Raw genomic sequence first — 22,425 nt, 5'->3', positions numbered from 1 at the left:
GCTCTGAGAGAGACAGAATCACCAACTTTTTTTGAACCTTGTTAGATTCTCCAGAACCTTCCAACCCGGCACAAGTCAGAATTATGATACGTTAAGAGTAAATTCCAAAGAGAAAGAAAGAAAGAGGGGGGGGGAGGGAGGGAGGAACGAAGGAAGGAATGAAGGAAGGAAGGGAGGAAGGGAAAGAATGAGAGGGAGGTAGGTGGGTCCCCAACGCCCTTTACCTAAATGCGCTACATGCCAAGCGCTCGCCCACACAGGCCATGGCGGGGACCTATTCCGTCTCCTTGGGCAGCACTTGCACTGGTCCTGTGCTCTACAACTGGGAACTCCCACTCTCCTTCCCAACACCCCCTCAGCAGTGCCTAGCATGGCCTTGACCACAGCCCCAGTGCAGCCCTTGGCGCTGGACATCACCTGCAGTGCTTGGTTAAACATCCCGTGAGCCCCCCCCGGGCATCAGGGGAGGTGCTGGGGCCAAAGTGAATCCCACACAAACCAGCCTACAGTGTCAGAGGGTCGTGCTGTGAGAGCAGGAGAAAGGAAAGACCTGCACGTGGAAGCTGTTCACCTCCCTCCAGTCTGGCTGGAGGCCAGATGGATGGAAGCTGTGAGAATGCAGCCAGGGGGGCAGCTCAGTGCTTCTCACTCGCTTTGGGGACCCCAGCCTCTACTCCTAGACTCTCAGAGACACAGAGAGAGAGAAAGAATTAAACGACTTCAAAACGGAGTTCCTAGAGCCCAGAGAGGGAGGCAACATGCCCAAATCACTCAACAAGTCAAGAACAGACCCAAGATAAGAACCAAGACCTTCTCACTCCTACTCGGGCCTTTTTGCTTCCTCATGCTGGCTCTCCAAGCCCTGCTTCCTCCTCACAAGGCTAAAATGATGAGTAGGATTTAAAAATTCCCTTCTACCTTCCCCCCAAAGGCCAGTTGTGAAACTGGATTATAAACCACGCTAGATCAAAAATTCCCAGCTTATTTTTAGTTCTATGGAATTTTTAAAAAAATACTTTGTCCCAATGAAACTTGGGAACCCATGCTTTTAAAAGGATTTGTTATTGTTGTTTTTGTTTTGTTTTTGTGCCAAGCCTGCTCATTTAATTTATTTCCTATTATTTAAATTGAGGCAATAGAAAACTGGCCATGAAGGCTTCTGATGAGTACACGATGAAGCATGTCACCACAGCATTTGGTATCAGGTAGACATTGGGGGGGTCCCTCTGGTGCCTCCCCAACGCCCCAATCCCAGGGGTGCTGTGAGCTCCTTTGGGCTTTTAGAAAGGGAGAGTCACAAATGCTTCTTTGAAACTCCTTGCTCAGATGTGCTTCCAAATTCAGAATTTTTCAGATTTTAGAAAGGCAATATAGTACAGATAGCATGTTCTATGTACCCCCAGCAGGGTCTGGAGCACTCATCCTTCTGATGAAAAACTTGTTCAACCTGAATGGGATAAATAAAAGCTAAAAATAGTCTCATGTACCATCAGGCCAGCTTTTGCCTCCAAATGAGTTATGGAAAAAAAAGAAAAAAACTGCATTTTCAGAGCATTTTGGATTTTGCACTTGCAAATAAGGGAATGTCAGAAAACAGCTCACGGCTCCACTGACTACTTCTGAAGGTACTCAAGGGTGCAGATTTCAAACCTCAACAGTTCAGGGGGAAAAAAACATACACGTGCATTTACAAAATATAGGAAAGACAGGATGGGAGACTGATCATACAGTAGGTGCAATGCTGGATGCCGAGTGGAATTCTTATCCTTATTACACTCCAGTAAGCAACACAGCCAGGTTCATTTCAAGTTTAAAATGAAGGCTTATGGTATAGGTCCAGAAGAGTGGATTTGGGGGGCTTTGTCGGGGCATTTCCAGAATGCCTCTGTCAGAGAAAGAAGTTCCCTGTTGTTTCCAACTTAAAACAACAAATAAAAAGGAGCCTCAAGGAAGTAGATAGAGAACTTTTCAAACACATTTTCTTAAAAAATCAGGCAAAAAGGGAGACTGACAATGTTTAATTCATTTACAGGCACACCTCGGAGATAATGTGGGTTTGGTTTCAGATCACCGCAATAAAGTGAGTCACATGAATTGGTTTCCCAGTGCATATTAAAGTTATGTTTACACTAAACTGTACACTATTAAGTGTGCAAGAGCACTGTGTCTAAAAATGTACATACCTTAATTTTTTAAATTTGAATTTTATTGCTAAAAAATGCTAACCATCATCTGAGCCTTCAGTCAGTTAGATCATTGATCAGGGCTTCCCTGGTGGCGCAGTGGTTGAGAGTCCGCCTGCCGATGCGGGGGACACGGGTTCGTGCCCCGGTCCGGGAAGATCCCACGTGCCACAGAGCGGCTGGGCCCGTGAGCCATGGCCACTGAGTCTGCGCGTCCGGAGCCTGTGCTCCGCAATGGGAGAGGGCACAACAGTGAGAGGCCCGCGTACCGCAAAAAAAAAAAAAAAAAAAAAAGATCATTGATCACAGATGACCAAAACAAATATAATAAAAAAATGAAAAAGCTTGAAATATTGCCAGAATTACCAAAATGTGACACGGAGACATGAAGCGAGCAAATTCTGTTGGAAAAATGGCTCAGACTTGATCGACTGAGACTTGCCACAAACTTTCAATTTGTAAAACAACGCAATATCTGGGAAGTGCGGTAAAACGAGGTATGCCTGTATTCTTTGCAATATTCCTGGGCCACAAATATTATTACCTTCAGTTCAAAAATTAGAAGACTCAGTAAGCCTAAGACATCTGCCCAAGGGAAAAGCCAGGATTCCACCCAGGCCTGTGGGCTTCAGATGCACACTCACCCTGCAGCCCTGGGATGTTCTCACGGAACTTCTAGGTGCACATTTCACCTCTCTGGATCTCAAAGAGTTGGCATCCTCTCTTTCCTAGGGTGCGTGGTAAGGAGAGACCACACTTTGAAAGCACACAGACATGGTTTCAGGTGCCAGCTGTGCAACCTTCCTAATGATGTGACATCATGCAAGTTTCTTAACACTACTGGACCTCAGTTTCCCCATCCACAGAATGGGGATATCTGTTTCTAAAGCTCTTTAGGGGATTGCTAAAAGTGGATATTAAATGCTCATTATTCAGAAGATTTTGCTGCCACCCACATTGTACACAAGGAAACACAAGCCTCAAAGAGATGGTGGCATAACTTGCGAAAGCCCAGGCTGCTTCGAGTGGGTTTCCTGTCTCTCTACTCCAGGTGCCAGCCATCCGGCCTCACCGTTGCTACTGGTAGAGCCTGAGCTTGGATGCCACTGGGAATGAGAGAGCTTGACAGTGTGTTGAGATAGTTGTGTGTGTGGCACTGTTCCTCACGGTCCTAAAACGATTATGCATTTTAATTTATTCAAAAACCCAGAAATCATCAAACGAAATGATTTTTTAAAACAGACATTAACTTAAAACAGAAGGGCATTCTGCAGTGACCAAAGCATCTCTGAGGTCAACCCTCCACATCCCAGGCGGTGGAGACCCTGGAACATGGGATTCAGCCAGCGACCGTCCTTCCCACTGCTGCGGAGCTCCTGCATCCCTCCTGGCTCTCCCTTTTGTCAATAGCCTTGACTTTCAACTATTTATTTGTTTGCTCAATCAGACTTGGCTCCCTTTCTACAAGGGGGCGCAAGGTTTCTGTGTTTCTTGAAAACACCCTTGGCTCTCCCCATCCCAGCTCTGTCTCTGAAACCTTGCTGACTAAGGCTGCCAGGTTTTGCTTCTTCACCTGTCACTTTGGGACAGAAGCCCAAGGGTTTATGAGAATCATCGGCTAGGTGTTGGAAGCATCCTTCTAAGTCACCAAATCCAACCTTCCCGTATTCCCTACTGTGAAAGTGAAGTACAGTGGTCTCCTCTTATCCTCAGGGAATATGTTCCAAGACCGCCAGTGGAAACTACAAATAGTACTGAACCTTACATATACTATGGTTTTTCCTATACACACATGCCTATGAGGAAGTTTAATTTATAAATTAGGCACAGTCAGAGATAACACCGGTAACTAATAAAAGATAGACCCATTATAACAATATGCTGTAACAAAAGTTATGTAAATGTAGCCTCGCTCTCAAAGTATCTTACTGTATAAATTTAATGCCTTTTCCATCTTAACTAAACACTCCTTCTGTAGCCGTCACTTTTGCCCTATGAGGTGTGACAGCAAAATTAGCACGGGGCTTCCCTGGTGGCGCAGTGGTTGAGAGTCCGCCTGCCGATGCGGGGGACGCGGGTTCGTGCCCCGGTCCGGGAAGATCCCACGTGCCACGGAGCGTCTGGGCCCGTGAGCCGTGGAATAGCATGAATTTCTTACTCTAGATCTTACCAACCTCAGCAAAGATTTTTTTTCTTTCTTTATTAAGTTGAGAATTTTCACCTTTTCACTGAAAGGAAGCACTTTACTGCTTCTCTTCGGCACATCCGAGAATTGCCAGCATCACTACTCTTGCCCATTATTAAGTAAAATAAGGGTTCCTTGAACCCAAGCAATGTGATACCACCACATTCTATCTGATAACCAAGATGGGTACTAAGTGACCAACAGGAGGGATACGCTGGACAAAGGGATGATTCTTATCCCAGGGGGCACAGAGCGGGAAGGTGCTCGATTTCATCACGCTCCTCAGAACGGTGCACAATTTAAAACTGATGAGTTGTGTATTTTTGGAATTTTCCACTTAATATTTTCAGACCGAAGCTGACCGTGGGTGCCTGAAACCGCGGCGCTGGGGGTACTACCGTGCCTGCTCCTCCTCCACGCGGGCAGCGAGGACGGTGCTGAGAGCAGAGTCAGGCTGTTCGCTGTCCAGGCCTGTACTTTTCTCTTTCAGGCTTGCTCTCCCTGCAACGTGTCAGGTGCGATTCAGGTGCACCACAGACAGCACCCGTGGGGAGGGAGGGGGCTGTGTTGCCAGTAAGAGGTGAAACAATGACTTCGCCACTTCCTCCCCGCCCTCCACACTCTCTCTGACACTCTCCAAGCTCCATTTTCGGTGTGTGTTTCCTGCCTGGAGTGAGAGCTGCCTGAGGCCAGGGACAAAGCCATCTCGATCACTGTGTTCCATCTAGCTCAGCACAAGGCAAGAGCCTGTCCCGTACACATTTGCTAAGCAAATGAGTGCATGATCTCATTTTTATGCTTGATCCATCATAAAACTGCAATTCAACTCTTTGGGGGTATCCCATTTCCCCAGTTTCATTTTTTTTCTTTTTAACATCTTTATTGGAGTATAATTGCTTTACAATGGTGTGTTAGTTTCTGCTGTATCACAAAGTGAATCAGCTATAGGTATACATATATCCCCACAGCCCCAGTTTCATTTTAAAGATTTAATTATCTATGCCATACAGAATTTTTATTAGAAAGTGAAGTCATTAAATAAGCAGACACCAGACTCAGGCCCTGAGATAATTGCAAATAGAAACGGATCTGTCTGCAGAGCTAAGCTGGACCAGGTAAGCATGCTGCTGGCAAACATGGCACCGTTTTCAGGACAATGCGGTTCTCAGACCAGGGAAACTCGGCTTCTAAATTACCCAGGAAAGGCTAGAAGTGAGCCATTCTGTGATCGCTTTTCTACCTCCATCTTCCTAGACGTGACTTACACTGACAGATGGAATTCCAACCCCCCCCCTGCATCTGTAGGGCTGTAGGGCCACTGACCCACATTTTCTGACCTTCTTGCTTCTGTTCCTGGATCCCTGGGATGCACCTGTCACGCTTTCCGTTCCTACGTTCAGTTCTAAAATCAATTGAATTTATTTCAGTGACAAACTAGCAACCCATTCTTGGGCAAAGGAAGCTACTTTGAGCATCACCAAACATTTTTTCTGAACTCGGACATGCCAAACTCCTCTTCTCTTCACCACTTCTAGGAATGAAGCCTCAGCCAACTGCCCAAAGCTCCGTCCATGCTGTGCTGAGAACAAAACCCTAATAAAGTCTCTAAATATTTACTATGGGTCCGAGTTACGGCCCTGACCGGTTCCACCCCCGCTAAAATCTGCTTGCATACTCCAAACACAATTATTTTAAGTCACTGACATGCCAGCCAAGGAGATGACAAGGCTGTGTACGCTCGCACGAAGAGCAAGTCGGGCCCAGTTTTATATTCTGGCCCTGCCACCTACTAGCTGCCGGACTCTGTGCAAGGGACCTTTCCCAGTTTCCTTTACTGTCAAAAGGGCATGATAATACTAATGTCACAGAGTTGGCAGTGATGATTTGAGAAAATGTCTATCCATAGATAGGGTAACTTTAAAAAAATAACAGGAAGCTAAACATGCCCAGGATAAAAAATGTGAAGTATTCATTTTAAAGTATCGTCTGACAGAGAAGCCAGAACATGCAATGGGGAAAGGTCAGCCTCTTCAATGAATGGTGTTGGGAAAACGACAGCCATGTGCAAAAGAACCAAACTGGGCCGCTATCTTACACCATAAACGAAAAGTAACTCAAAAAATAGATTGAATGCAAGACCTAAAACCATAAAACTTCTAGAAGAAAACATAGGTGGTAATCTCCTTGATGTTGGTCTTGGCAATGATTTTTTTGGATTTGACACCAAAAGCAAAGGAAACAAAAGCAAAAATAAGCAAGTGGGACTACATCAAATTATTCTCAGAGTAACATGTTTTTGAAACTCAGGGCGTTTGTTGCCATTTCAAATTTCTTCCCCTTTGAGGAAATCAAAGTGTTGCTGATTTGCAGTATCCCCATGTTGTAGAACATTGTTTATCTGGTGAGAGATAAAACTCAAAGATTAACCAGCAGTGCTTAGAACCTGAGCTGGGCAATTTTTAACCTTCCCAGATAATGAATGGATCTCTGAAGGCCAGAATTAGTCCAAAGAGCTCCCCACCATGGTTCTAAGAGGACCCAGAGGCCCAGTAACTGAGAAGTCTTTTCTAATCAGTATAACTCAATAACAGCAAGTGTGAGGTGGCCACCACGCCAGACCCTATAAATACATAAGATCATTCACTTCCTAGAAGGCAAGTCTCATCATTGCCATTTTACAGGTACAAGAACTGAGGCTCAGAGAGGTTAGATACTCCCTCAGGATCCCACACTTAGGACACAGTAGTCGTACAGTTTGAGCTCATGGCTGGTTCCCAAAGTCTGCTTTCTTCCCAATCACCATGTTGCCTTGTCAGGTAATTCATGTAGCCTTTGCAAAAGGATTTTGACCAGGATGAAATAGAAGCCAGAGGCTACTATGAGTGGACGAGTGAAGACTCAGCCAGGGGGCTTCCCTGGTGGCGCAGTGGATGGGAACTCACCTGCCAATGCAGGGGACATGGCTATGAGGCTCTGGTCCAGGAAGATCCCACGTGCTGTGGAGCAACTAAGCCCGCGTGCCACAACTACTGAAGCCCCCGCGCCTGGAGCCCGTGCTCCACAACAAGAGAAGCCACGGCAATGAGAAGCCCACGCACCGCAATGAAGAGCAGCCCCTGCTCGCTGCAACTAGAGAAAGCCCGTGTGCAGCAACGAAGACCCGACGCAGCCAATAAATTAAAAAAAAAAAAAAAAAAAAAAGACTCGGCAAGGAAGGCAGGGCTGGCTCCTGCCACATGCCTCTCTCCCGACGCTGCTCACAGAGCTGAGTGAGGGGCTCGGGAGTCATCACCCATTGCTGCGAGGGCCTGACCAAGGGCTTGCCAGGTGGGCGGCGCTAAGAGAGCTGATTTCAGCCGCAAAGCACAGGCTGCCTGATTCAACCATAAAGGGGTGGGTGTCTAGTCAAGTCACCATCTCTGGGCTCCACATCTCCCTGCCTTTTCCCCGATCACACCACTTCTTCGATGGTATCATAAGGATCTCTTTTCATGACTGTCTTGACCCCCAGACTACATTCTTTGAAAACAGGAATAGTGTTCATGTTTTTTAAATCCCCAGTTCCCCAAAGTGTAGTTGGTACAGAGTAGATGCTCAGTTAATGGAAGGCGCATAAATAAAGAAATGGATTGATTCGGCATCAACTCTGGAAGTAGAGAATACCTCTACTCCTGAGATTTTACAGCTGAATTATTCCTAAATCAGTTCTTGATCTCTGGGCAGTGGTCTGGGGTCTCTTTAACACTGACATGTCCCGGACAGGAGGAGAACATTGTGGGCTCTTCAGGCTTTCAACTTTGTAAAGCAATCCCTGTAAGCTACTCCATTGCATCCTACAAAAACAAGCAAATGTAACCATTCGGACAGATGCTATCAACCCCATTTGAAAGGTTGAAACTGAGGCCCACGTGAGTGAACTGACTGCCCCAGGGCTGGAATTTGACAATGAGGCTGCTGATTCCCTGGTTTTTTCATGCTACCACCGTGCTTTTCCAGCTCATTACTAACAGGCCTAGAGCACTGGCAATGTGAAGGGAGAAAGGCAAGGGATGGGAGAGAAAAGAGTGTGTAGTGAAGGGAAAAATAAAAGGGAAAAGGGGGGCAGCTTCTCTGGAGAGAGCCACTGACAGCCGACCGTCGGTGACCCAGGGCCGGACAGCTCGGAACTCCTTGCCCAGGGCTGACTTGGGAAGGTCTCCTGGGCTCTCGGTGTCCCTGACTCACCCGGTTGCATCTAAGCCCTGAGAGTAAAAGCAAAGTGAACGCTTCTGGGTGCTGAGCAAAAACAGGAAGTCACAAGTGACTTGACTCTCCTCCCAACTTGAGTCCCCAACAGCGGGGTCAAGGGTGAGTGAGGGACCTGACAGGCTGCTCTCTGGCAGTGGCCTCCATGGGAGTCCAGCGGGGAAACGGGAGGAAACCCTTTAATGAGTCTCCCAGCACATGGGTTTAGGGGCCCCTGTTGGTCCTCTGGGAGCAGGACCCGGAAGCCCTCGGGGTGGCCAGGCAGCGAGCTGGGCTTTTTCGAGCCAGCTCCATCACTTTTCCATGCATTCAACAAAATCTCAGTGCCGACTATGTGCTAAAGAGTGACCTGAGGGAAATAGCTCACTCTGAGCTTAATTTTGTCATCTGCAAAGTGGGGACGGCCCCTACCTACCCCACAGAGCTGCCTTGAAGATGAAAGGAAATAACATTAGCGGGCTTCTCCATCACACTTGGGTCTATTATTAGCACCGAGGCAGCGTGCTACCCACTGTGTGCCTGACACCGTGATGCCTCTGCCGCCCTCCCAGAGCTGGGGGCAGGAGGGAGTGTGGCCAGGTCTGTCCCCACCTCTTTCCCCTACTCTCCTCTCACAGGAGCCTGGGGCCAGGAAGAGGTGAAGTTCTGCCAGCCCCCAGCCTGGGCCCAGCGCCCATGTTTATGACTGTTTATTTCAGAGCAAATAGAAAGGAGAAATTAGAGCCATAAAAGACAGAACAACAGACCAATAAAAACCAGCTCCCAGAAGAGTCAGAAGAAGGAAGAGAGGCAAAACTGTCACCATAGCAACACAAGACAGTCAGAAGCAGGCAGGAAAAACAGCCCCTGCTCTGCCCCCTCTCTTCACAGCAAAGCAAGCCCTCGGACCCCCTTCGGGGCTCAGGGAAAGCCAACGACCCACCCTAAAGCTCTGGCCGCCAGGCCCAGACGCCCAGCCTGACCTGGCTAGCAGCCACCCTCCTCACGCTGGCCCAGCACACGTCCCAGCCCAGCTTTCTGTGCCCTGGGGACACAGCGCTGTGAAGATGGCCCAGGCCCAACCAGAGTGATGGTGACCAGCGAAAGAGGGGAAAAGTTTCTAACAGGGAAGGGAAGGAAGGCCAAAGGGCTGGAGGGGAGACCGAGGCCCTGAAACCCAGCTCCACTACTCTGCCCTGGGTTCCCCGGGGAGCAGGCAGCCGGGAGACAAGGGCATGGGAGGGGAGGCCAGGGCCAGGATGGTGGCCCATCACCATGCTGGACCCTGCACTCCCACACAGCAGGGGCGGAATTCGGGGGAACTGGGGGTGGGGTCAGCAAAGAGCTTTGGAGGTCTTAAATGACAAAGCTTTTGGTCCTGGTCTCTGGGGGCACCGGTCAGCAAGTCAGGGCAGCTTGGAGGAGGACCCAGGGACCCGCTGGCCCGTTTTGCCAGAGACCTGTCGGTCCTTCGGCTGGCAGGCAAGACAGGTGTCTCCACCAAATAGCCCGGCTGGCCTGGAATCAGCCTTTGGGGAAGTGGGTCAAATTGTTCCCAAAGCTCAGGGTCCGTCAAGTCCTTTTCTTCAGACTGGGATTCTGAGATGGAGGAGAGTGATGGCAAGGAGGCCTGGGTGCGGTGCACAGCAGCTGGCTGGCTGGCTAAGAAGAGTCCCTGGCAGGTGGCAGCAGAAGAGTCCAGGTGTGCAGGCCCTAGGGACAGGGGTCATCTCTGACTCTGGGGCTGTAGAGAGTGCTGGGGAGCCGGGCCTCTGGTGGAGGCATGGGGAAGGTGGAGGTCGGGGGTCTTCTGGAAGAATGGCTTTGGAGCTGAAAATACCTGGCGCTGGGGGTTGGGGCAGGAGGTTGAGTGGTTGAGGGGCGAGGGAGGTGACCTGGAACACAAGCAGGAGGCTGTCCTCGGGAGAAGGAGCAGTGGGGCGCCTAGTCGGACATCTGCACGGCGATCGCCGGAGAAGGGCTAAGGGACTGGGTCCTCGGCTCTCCCTCCCGCCCTCCCCCGAAGGCTGCGTCCGGAGCTGGGGAAGGATGGCAGTGCTCGCCGGGCGCCTCCCGAGCCCGCTTCCCTGCAGGCCCCCGGCCGCGCTACCCGCCGCGCCCCCGCCGGGCCCGCGCCCCGCTCACCCCGAGCCGCCGCCGCCCTGCTCGGCCGCCGGTCCGCCGCTGCCCCAGCCGCCGCCGCTGTGGACGCCTCTCCCGCGGCCGCCGCAGCCTGCGAGACGGCCCCGGAGCCCCGCCCCGCCCCGCCCCGCCCCGCCTCGCCCCGCCCCGCCCCGCCTCGCCTCCAGCCCCGCCGGCTGCGGCCGCCCCGCCCCGGCCCCCGGGGAGCCCCACCCCCGCCGTCCCCAGGCAGGGTCCCCAGACCCGTGCCAGATCCCTCGTGCTGACCGTCTCCGCACGCAGAAACCCCTGTCCTTTTCTAGGCCTTGGCCGCTGGCTTTGCCCTCCAGGAGGAAGCCCGGATGTGCCCCTGCTGCTTCTACACACGGAATCCCTCCGTACCCGCTATTCCTCTAAAAAAAAAAAAAAAGACGGGAGAAAGGCCCTTTGATACACCCCTGGACGCACACCCGTCCTCACATTACTGCTCACGCACCCAGTCAGGCCGTCCCAAACTCCACGCCACTCCCTAATTAGTCTGACTCCTGATCCCAGCTTTCCGTCCTGTCCTCCCCGCACGTCCTATTAACAGATTCCCAGCCCTGGGGGCCGCCGTTATGTGATGGGACCACCAAAACCAGTTTCTGCACATACTTAGTCCAAAAAATATAATTACCCTTAAGAGCAAGTCTGCAAAAACACTTGCAAAAATTCTATGATGCAAAAGGGAAAGTAGGGGATTACAGTGTCATTGTCATGATCATTGTTTTAAAACATCTGCCATTAGAGAGAGAGATTCAGGAAACCAGAGAGGGCTGCGCACTGGCAAACAGGGTGTGAGTCAGAGCTCCTGTTGAGGGGGCCCTTCTGCAGGCCCAGGCCTCCCCTGCTTCCTTTCCCAGTCAATCACGAAACGTTATCAAACCCCTACAACGGGCCAAGCCATATGCTGGGGGCCGTGTCAGTTTTTGCAGGAATGTGCGCCCAGGTCCTGGAGTGCAGAAAGCTTCAGGAGACCTTGGCCAAGTCCTTTTACTTTCTGAGCTCCAGGGTCCCCATGCAGGAGTTGATGCCGTCCCCAGCCTCCTCCAGACTCTGACAGTCAGTCTGAAGAGCTTCCATGAGCTGCTCAGCGCAGCTCCTGCTCTGAGTTTTGGAAAGAATTCAGACAAGGGCCAGGAGGGCATGGTCTAGTTAGAGTGAAATAGTCTCCCGATGGGTAGGGGTCTCTCGGGTCAGAATGAACACATCCCCATTTTTTATTAAAGTGTCAGTCAAGGTGCCGGTACCTGGACCAGACCCTGTTGTCAATCCCCGCAAAGACGATCCATTTTTTTCTTTGGGTGGCTCTATGGGAAAATCCTGCCTGCTACACCGCCATACATGATGAAGATTACAGTGAAATTAAACTGTCAGTGAGGGGGTAAGTAGGTTGAGATTAAATTTCAGTGGTTTTTATTCACAATATACATTTTTTAAAATGAACCTTAATGTCTTAATTAAACTAAATTTAAACCAAACTGTTCTAATTTCAAGGACATCCTTGTCATGTATTTATTTTTTTAAAGAGATGTCTTGAGCTTGGACAAAGTGCCAGGCACAGTGCTAAATGATGGAATCAGGGCACATGTCCCTGGCCTGAAGAGTAGACAGACTGGTTGCCAGCCCAGTTTATGACGAGGCAGAATAGGAAACAGGCTAAAATAGAGGCATTTGCTCTGTGAGCTCAGGACAAGAAGGAGTTCGCTGTGATCGGGGAAAATTGGGTTCAGATCCTTTTAAGCTGAACCTCGAGGGATGATTAGACTTCAGTAGGCAGGAAATGGGGTCAAGGGCACTCCCGGTAGAGGGACAAAGGCGACGCTCAGGTGGGAAGAGGTCCGAAGTGGTCACAGTACCAAGGGCTGGACAAAGTGAGGCTAAGAGTAGAGCCCCTGAACAGCAGCCCGAGAAGGCTGCACTTGATCCTGGGAGCCCCCGGGGACCAGGCAGCCTTGACTGGAGCCACAAATAAAGAGACTGACAGGGGGCTGGAGGAAGAAAAGGAGGCAGCAGTGAGAATGATCAGGAGAGAACTACCATCGCGAACCAGGGGCTGAGCGCTGCCCTCCATGCACCAGGTTCCGCTCCTTCACATTTGGAAACACATTCTCTGAAGCATCTGCAGTGCTGAGAATGACACTTGGCACAAATTGGTACACTATAATATTTATTGAATGAACAATAAGGTTGCAAAAAATGGGCATCCCCTCTGGAGACAAAACAACAAGGGCTGATCCCATCCAGGGCTCCCCTCCATCCACTTAGATCCATCCTAGGACAGGTGGAACATTCCTTCTCAATCCCTGGACAAATTAGATGTCCCTTTCTCAGCATAGCTCCTCTTCTTCCTTCGAAAGACATTTCTGCTTCTGAACCTTTGCTCATATGTATGAATATATATGTACCTCGGATGTCTCCCTCCTCCATCTCCAGCTATTAAAGACCACTGGTTCCAATGCTAATGATGTCTTCAGGACAGTGGTGGACTATCGGCTCACACTTCTTTCTTCTGAATTCCTATAAAGCTGACAATCCGAACCACTTCTCTCTTTTTTTTTTGCAGTACGCGGGCCGCCTCTCACTGCTGTGGCCTCTCCCGTTGCGGAGCGCAGGCTCCAGACGTGCGGGCTCAGCGCCCATGGCTCACGGGCCCAGCCTTTCCACGGCACATGGGATCTTCCCGGACCGGGCCACGAACCCGTGTCCCCTGCATCGGCAGGCGGACTCTCAACCACTGCGCCACCAGGGAAGCCCTGAACCACTTCTCAATTCATCACATATGCAGGTTTCTTGAGGACAAGGACCTTATCTGAGACACAGATAAAATCCCCATTTTATTTGGAGCCAAAGCTGAGCATAAATTCTCATTCTGTCACTCACTAGCTGTGTGAACCCAAGTTACTTAGGCCTTTAGAGTTTCAGTTTTCTCATCTCTAAAATTTCTCATCTCTAAAATAAAACTTACCTCAGAAGGTTGATGTGAGGGCTGATGTCAACTCCTTGTAGCTGTGAAAGAAAGAATAGTTGTGTGCGTGTGTGTGTGTGTGCGTGTGTGTGTGTGTGTTGCCTCCTCGTGCCTTGAATAATGCTGGCCATACAGTAAGTGCTCCTTTCAGACTTGGTGGTTTGTGGGTTGATTCATAGATGAGAACCTGGAGTGGAGGCTGAACCCCTACAGTGCTCTCTGCTTGCTACTCCACGGGAAGGAGTCTTTATTTTGCCCTCCCACTTCACTTGGTTCCCCAGGAATTATACAGTGCTTTCCCTCTGGCGTTACTATAATGGCTTCCAAAGGTGGTGGGATTTCTTGCCAATTACAGGCCAGGGTTCCTTTATGTAAATAAGGGTTTCTACGGAAACATGGCCCAGACTTCAGAGGGAGCATAATAGATTTGATTATGAATATTGAGCCAATTTTCATGGCCGACACACTTCACACTTCCTTGTTGCAAAACATCACAGCCCAAAGTATGTAGAGAAACTTGGTAATGGTTGAAAATCCTTGCCTGTGGCTGAATTGGAGCCTATGACTTAACACAGTTGAATGCATCACTTTTTATTTTTTTTTTTTTATTTATTTTTTTTTTTGCTGTATGCGGGCCTCTCACCGCTGTGGCCTCTCCCGTTGCGGAGCACAGGCTCCGGACGCGCAGGCCCAGCGGCCACGGCTCACGGGCCCAGGTGCTCCGCGGCATGTGGGATCTTCCCGGACCAGGGCACGAACCCGTGACCCCTGCATCGGCAGGCGGATTCTCAACCACTGCGCCACCAGGGAAGCCCTGCATCACTTTTTAAATCACTGAGTGTGTCAGGCTCTTTCAGACCTCCCTTTCTGGGCACGTGGTTCTCCTCTGCCTTAAATGACCTTCCATCCTGGTTCATTCACTGAGTTTCTATTCAGTTTTACAATCCTGGTTCTAAAGCAACCCCTCTATAATGCCTCCTTCAACTCTCCAAGGCCAAGTCAAATGTTCTTTCTTGTGGGCTTTCATGGTATTGCATTCATACCTTTATCATATCACTCATAAAGCTGTGTGGATCTGCTAAATTTATATGTGGTTGATTTTTGTTATTCCCAGTAACTACGTTCTATGAAGTCACCACAAACTCTGACCTAGCAAATACTGAACCATTGCTCCTAGGGGAAATTCAAGGTTAGGTTCCTGTGAGCTTCCGGTGATAACATTTTCATCAATTCATCGGTATATAACCTTGTTCTATGTGTGTTTCTGCTTAAAAACATCTATTTAATATATACTGTTGATTCATTCATTGAACTCACAGCCAACAGCACTGTAACTCGTGCTTGAATGAAGCTTGTCTAACACACATATTTTCTCTGGAAGGCACATCACAGCCTCACACTTAGGAACACTAGACAGCACTTGAGCACTATGCTTGGGGACCATTTTAGACAGTGAAATTACCAACAAAAAGGACAAAAATGTGAAAAACATGGTACTACGTAGACCGCAAAAAGAGCACTTGTTTACAGTATGAGAGCTGAAATAAGAAGGCAGAACTTTGCCTTGGTCAACCTCAGCTAGGAACACGCTCCTTGATGCCTCCAACTTTCACTGCTTGGTGCATGTTGACAAATGACACAGAAGTACCAAAAGTAGTGATTTTGAGGTCAGCAAGTAGGGAAATTCACAGATACAGAATCCACAAATAATGAATGTAGGCTGTATGTGTCTCCAGACTAGACTATAAACTCTGCATCCAGAATCTCTGTCTTATTGGTCTTTGTATCTTTCCAGCACCTCAAAGAGCTCCTGATACATTAGAAAAATTGATGCATAATAAATGCCAGTTGAATGAATGAAACATTCAATCCATTTCTTTAGAAAATTTCCCAACCATTTATAAACTTATATTAATAAAGCAGCAAAATGCCTCGAGTCTTCTCCCATATGAATGTCAAGGACCTGATTAGGTTCCTGTCAGTTACTTAAGAATAGTCCTGCCTTCAAATGTAAGGAGCATTCCAAATGAAGTGGATCCCTCATGTGTGGCATATTTGGATGATACAGATATTGACTTCTAAGATGGGTAAAATGTTATAAACAACACCATCCACCCATCCCCCACCAAATGAGAAGGAACAATAAAGTCTCAGGGTCTGGAAAAATAATGTCAAATGATGGTCAAGAATGGAGAAAAACTACATAGTTCAGAAACGGAAAGGGAGCACAGAGATGAAGTACAGAGTGTTATTAGGGAAAGAAAATGGACACCTGGGCGCAGGGAGCCACGGGGGCCATGCAGGAGTTTTGCAGTGAGGTCAGGTTTAAACCTGCACTCTTCTCCTCCACTTACGGCACCATGACTTTGGGCAGAACTTCGCTCTTCCTTGTTTCTCACGTATATAACATGGAGGGGGCATGATAGGACTTACCATAAAGGATTGTTTATGCAACTGATGCTTACTGAGTGTCTACTGGGTGCCAGATAGTAACAAGAATGAGATGATGAATGTGCAGACAATGAATGAGTACCTAGCACAGTGCCTGGTTAACCCAGCTAGCAAATTTTAAAAGTGATTTTAATTATTTGCATTATAAACTTATTTCTGCTTTCATTCTCTTTTACTTCTCTCTCTGATTTGCACGAATATATGACTTCCATTCTCTTCTAAGTCCAAACCCTTTGATACTCTTCCACAGGTCAGTTGATCTCTATCTTTAACTGACCAGGTAAATCCAGAAATTGCCGATTGCATCAACTTTTGGCACCTTTGACCAAATGGAGTCAGCCCGTCTAGGGGACTCAACCTCACCCTGCAAAGCTCACACCATCTCCAAAATCACCACCAACAGAGTAATGACACGTGTAAGAGGGCCTTTGAGCAAAGGCTGAGAGTATTTCATAGGCATAGCCTAGTCATTTGTGCAGCATCACAAACAGTTAAGAAGGGGTCACTTCTGACTGTACTCATTTTAGAGCCAGGGAAATTAAAGCTTGATGGAACTTGTTCAAGGCATCCGCTGAGTCCTGGCCACAGCCATGAAAATAAAACATAGGTGTCATGGGTTACAGTTTAGGACCAAGCCTTGAATTCCTTGGACAACCAGATTTCCCTTTTCTTCACAGATGGTTTCTTTTCTTTGCAGGAAATATATCAGTGAGCAAGGAGACAGGTTGATTCAGACATAGACCAGGATTCTCTCTCTTGCTATCAGAGATTGTGTCAAAGGTAGGGAGCTAAAAACACAGCTGGGTACTAGGACCATGTTAAAATTCCCACCAGACAGAATGGTTGACCCTACAGAGTTTCTTTACAAGCCCTGAGAGCAATATATGAACGTTTTATGTTTAAATGCCCATTATGACAATCACATAAATGGCCATTTTAATGGTTTTCATCCTATTGTGTTTGCCTTTTGACTCTCTAATCACTTGAGAAATGCCTTAAATAGTGATGCTAGCAGGAACCTTGATATATTTAGATCTCATACTTATCTTCTTTTTTTATCCTCCCTTGAACCATTGCCCAGATCAACTCCTTATCAGCTCTTGCCTGAGTTATTTTGGCAGCATTCCGATTGGTACCTCTGCCTTCATATTCAGCTCATCCAGTTCACCGTCCAGCCATCTTCCCAAGAGACGTATATGATCATGGCAGCCCCCTTATTCACACCCCCCGGTGGTTCCCCATCACCCCAGGACAAAGTCTTACATTCTTTGGAGAACTCATATGGTCACTTATAATCTGTCCTTGCTTTTTTTTTCCGCCACAATTCTTTCCACTCTTAAAGTATTATATTGCTCCTCTCTTCCTTTGTACTGATATATCCTCTCCCTGGAACGTCCCACTCTCCCTTGTCAAATGGATGAGCTCCAAATTACCCTTCCAGGTGGGAGAAATATCACCTTATAATGAAGTCTTTTCTGGACTCTGATCCTCAGCCCCTCGAACTCACTTTATCTCACAGCATTTCAATTCTGCTTCCTGGGATTTCTGAATTATATATATAATACATCTCATATATTAATATATATGTATATGTATGTGTATAAATTACATATATAATAAAATGTCTGTGTTTTCAGTGCTTGACGTTTAATGTACACTTAATAATAAGTACCTCTTGAGTTGATCTGAGTTAAACTGAATCCCTTAAGATCCAGAGATTAGAAAAACTGCCCTTTCAAGTTACTTCTGGACTTCTGGAAAAGTAAAGTATAAAAGTGTACTCAAGATAGGAAGAGGTCCAACAATACAGGACCCTTTTCATAGAAAAATCAATTTTAGGGTGCTTTTTTGTGAATAAATCAAAACCCTTACAGTCTGCTATTGTAGCTGTGGGATCTTTTTTTTTTTTTTTTTTTTGCGGTATGCGGGCCTCTCACTGTTGTGGCCTCTCCCGTTGCGGAGCACAGGCTCCGGACGCGCAGGCTCAGCGGCCACGGCTCACGGGCCCAGCCGCTCCGCGGCATGTGGGATCTTCCCGGACCGGGGCACAAACCCGTGTCTCCTGCATCGGCAGGCGGATTCTCAACCACTGCGCCACCAGGGAAGCCCCTGTAGCTGTGGGATCTTAAAATCCACATTAGTGATTGTTGATCAAATCCCCCCAAATCGTTCTCAGCTCCTGATGTTAAAAACACTTCCTTTCCTCACATGCCAACGCCTCTGTATTTTCTTGGTTTCCATTATACTAAGCATCATTTTTGTTCTTCCCTGGACATTTGCCCGGGAGGCTGGGGCAAAGCTATCCATAATAGTCATCATCATCATAAGACATTATTTACACAGTCTATTTTTAGAGCTGAGGGCTAACTTACAAGCATGCCCATTATGACCCTGATAGAGATGCGGCGATTTCTTGGGGAGAGTCTTGGGCTCTTGAATATTGTACCTGCCTCAATAGTTTCACTCATGTGGCGTGACTGCTCAGATGGCAGCTGCTTCATCCGATAAACTCCATCAAACTGCTTCCCATCTGTTAATGGGAGAGGAAATGGAAGAGTTTTTAAAATACGGTGATTTTTATGTCGTTACACATGAATGCAATTGTTTTTCTCATTTCCACATTTCATGTAGACCCAGGCATTCATGAATCTATTTAATTCGTTTTGTAGTTTTAGAATAAAAGGAACTTTACCTTTTATAACATTTAGACATTTTAGGGTCTTCAAAGAACCTCAGAGAAGAAGGGGCCTTAGAGAAAAGGGGGTCCAGGAAGGAAAGGTGACTTCCCAAGTGCATATGGGAAATGAATGGAAGAAGTATGATTTAAAGCATGGTGTGCTGGGGCCAGTCTGGTTTCTCTCCCTGATGCTGAACAAATCTTCACCCAAATTCTGATTTAGGCGCGAAAGTTTTCACCGTGTTGCATATCTAGGATGCTAGGCTTCTGTATACAGATTATCCAGTTTCTCATAAATCCCAAAACGATTTTACTGGCCTGCATTGGATCTTGTCCCTAAGAGGGATCAGTCTATCTAGTGAAAGACCCAGGCTGATTCTGGAGACAAGACTCTGAAACTGCCATTGTAAACAGGCAGAGTGATCTGGTAGGAAGAGTTTCGTGTCCTAAATCCTACGTTCTAGGAACAGTTCTACTTTATTCGTTGTATGATCTGGGGCAGGTGAGTAAACTTCTCTTGTTTCAATGTTTTTATTTGTTCACCATGGATAACAAAACGCCTGCCCTGTCTACCTGGGAGGAATTTTGAGAGAATCAAATGAAATGACAGATTTGAAAAGACTGTGCAGAAAGCTACATGAAACATCATTATCTCATGCAGCAACAGCACAGCAGAATATTTTGCTTTTGTTTATTGCCAAAGGGGCATGCATGGTATTGGATGCTGATTTCTTGCAGGTTGTCAGGGTTTCTTTGGCCCTTATTTTTATCCTACCGAATATCATTGAAGTTTGGAACAAATTTTATATTTTCACATATTTAAGGATTTATTTAGCACTTACTATACGCCAGACACTCTGATAGGTGCTAGGGATACAAAGAAGGATGCTCTTGTGAACTCACTGCCCAGAGGGGAAGCAGACGTGAAAACACCTACAAAATTGCCTTATGGTATGCGAAGCTAGTTAAGGAACTTAGGGACAGGCATTTGACCTAGTCTGTGAGAGGGCTTTCCGGAAAAATGGTATTTTTTCCTATGTAGGACTGATCCGGGGAGGAAAAGGGAAAATTAGAAATAACAAATGTATCGGGATGTTGATTTACTTGGGACATTATGAATACTTTGGTTTGACAGTAGATTGGGGAATGAGACAGTAGATTTAGATGGTGGTCATTACAGAGAGATCTTCTGATATTCTAAGGAGCTTATACCAGTTGTTGAACGAGAACAGGAATTTTTCATTAAAGTTTAATTTTAGCATGCATCCATTTCCTCTTTCCTGTCTTTTGTCCTGATCCAAACACATTACACTACAGAGTAATGATGGAGAGGTGCTTACTCCATTCTAAGGAATACGTATACAAAGAATAATGTAACAAATATCCATGTTCCCATCTCCCAGAATATTATTTTGTTATTAGCACTTCATTTTTTTTCTATTAAATAGTAGGATATTAATGATCAACTGGAAGTTCTTGTGCTCCCAAGGGCGGTAGAAACTTCTACTGCTAAATCACTCTGGTTCTCTCCTCCTGGCCACAGGGAGGATTACACTCTTCCTCCTTTGTAGGACCATATCATCGGTTCTGGCCAAGGGTTGGTGGGCAGACATGTCACTTCTGGGTTGGAACACTTCATTACCAGCGTGAGACCTTTCAACAACTTTCATCCTCCTGTTGCAAAATACGGTGCTATCATCCTGGGTCCTGGCGTAAGAAGGACATTGAGAAGCTAGCCTGCCACCAGCACCAATGCATGCCGGACACACAATGGAGTTGTAAGTACATCCTTGTTGTTTAAGCCACTGAGATTTTGGAGTTGTTTACTACGACAGCATTACCTCACCTAGCCCATCTGATACATCTTCCAGCCCAACTCCCCTTCCTCCCCATCCAGAGAAAACGCTTTCCTAAAGCTGTTGGGAACCTTTCCACTCACACTTTCTAAATTTTCTAAATACGGGTGTATACTTACTATATTGTATTATACTGTATGATCTTAAAGTTTCCATAAATGCTGTCAAATGGTATTCTCGTTCTTAGTTTTATTCACTCAGTTGTGTGGATTATTAAAACTATCCATCATGATAGCTACATAATTCTATAGATTATGTACCTGTGGAGTTTTACCCAATAGTGACTAATTCTTCTTCAAAATGGTTCTATTATTTTATTACTCAGAGGACCAAGGTAAAAGTGTGCTTACATCTCCACATATTTCCCAACTTTTCTATCGTCAAACTTTCTGGCATGTTTTTATTTGTGAATTGTAATTTTATTGTTTTCATGGACATTTTCTTGATTACCGAGACAGGCTCTTCTCACATGTTTATTGATTTTTTTCAGGTTTTCTCTTCTGTAAAATAGCTGTTATATCCTTTGCAATTTTATCTATTGTGCCATTTATAACTTATAAATTCATAGTTCAGCTATTATTTTGTTGTCGATTTGTAAGATTAAAAAATTATATTCTGAATACGAGTCCTTTGCCTATTATATGTATTACTAATTTCTTCATTTAATCTGTGACTTGCCTCTTGACTTAGTTCGTGGTGTCTTTTATCATATAGAAGCACTTAATTTTGAAGCTGTTAACTTATATCCTTTTATGATATCTGTTTTTTTGGTATCTTCTTTAAGAAAGCTTTTTCCAGCTAAAGAGCAAAGAGATGTTTTCTAATATTTTCCTCTAATAGTGTTAAATGTAGTTTTTCACTTTTGTTTACATCTTTGATATATATGAAATATATTTGGGAGAATGATGTGAGAAAGGAATCTAATTATTTTCTTACAGGAAAAGCCACTGGTCTCAACAATGTTCTTCCTGCTTTGTTTTCCAATACCTCTCCTTACATGGATCAAGTTCACACTTATCTCTTTTCACACACTACACTGTTGTGATTAATCTATTTTTATAATACGCCTTGATATCTGATAAATAATGTGCCCGTTTTCTCCGGATTTTAAAGAAATTTCTTGGCTATGTTTGGACTTGTCTCTTTGCTATGGACTTTTGACTATATATCCTGATGAAATTCTTTATTATTTCTAAGTATTTGTCTTTCTGTTTGGCTTTTCTATATAGGCCAAGGGTTGGCAAACTACAACATATGGATAAAATCTAAAAATACTTGATAGGCAGTTGACCCTTGAACAACATGGGGGTGGGGCACTGACATCACCCCCTTCCATCCCCGAGCAGTCAAAAATCCACATGTAAATTTATGGTTAGCTGTCTTTATCCATGGTTCTGCATCTGTGGGTTCACCCAACCATATGTAGTACATATTTATTCAAAAAAGCCATATATAAATTGACCCATGCTGTTCAAACCCATGTTGTTGAAGAGTCAACTGTAATTCATTTTCTTTCTTTTGTCTTAATCAGTCATAGTAGGGGATTAAATATTTTGTTAGGTTTTTTAAAATGCAAGATTTTGATTTTATTGATTATCATGAATGAATTTTCTACATCTGTTTGTTTTTTTCATCTATGCCTCAGATATTGAGCTGAGCTAGTCATACTTTATGACCCTTATGTTCCGTTTTCAATTAATCTAACTCTCATCTTTTTTTTT

The 22,425-nt window shown here is 46.2% G+C and overlaps 1 protein-coding gene across 2 annotated transcripts in view; it reads right to left on the bottom strand.

The window, feature by feature from the left end:
* The window catches only part of CYRIA (CYFIP related Rac1 interactor A), a 109,534-nt gene extending 98,686 nt beyond the window's left edge, over positions 1-10,848 (bottom strand). Inside the window, exon 1 of one of the 2 annotated variants that reach the window (XM_059079011.2) lies at positions 10,738-10,848. The gene's annotated coding sequence lies outside the window, so the exon portion shown is untranslated. The remainder of the gene's footprint in view (positions 1-10,737) is intronic. The other variant, XM_067008084.1, reaches the window with a different exon arrangement.
* Between the last annotated feature and the right edge of the window lie 11,577 nt (positions 10,849-22,425).

Source organism: Kogia breviceps, chromosome 11, assembly GCF_026419965.1.
Source record: "Kogia breviceps isolate mKogBre1 chromosome 11, mKogBre1 haplotype 1, whole genome shotgun sequence".
NCBI lineage: Eukaryota > Metazoa > Chordata > Mammalia > Artiodactyla > Physeteridae > Kogia > Kogia breviceps.
Note: the sequence above shows the minus strand (reverse complement) of the source record. Positions and strands in the feature narration are given on the sequence as shown.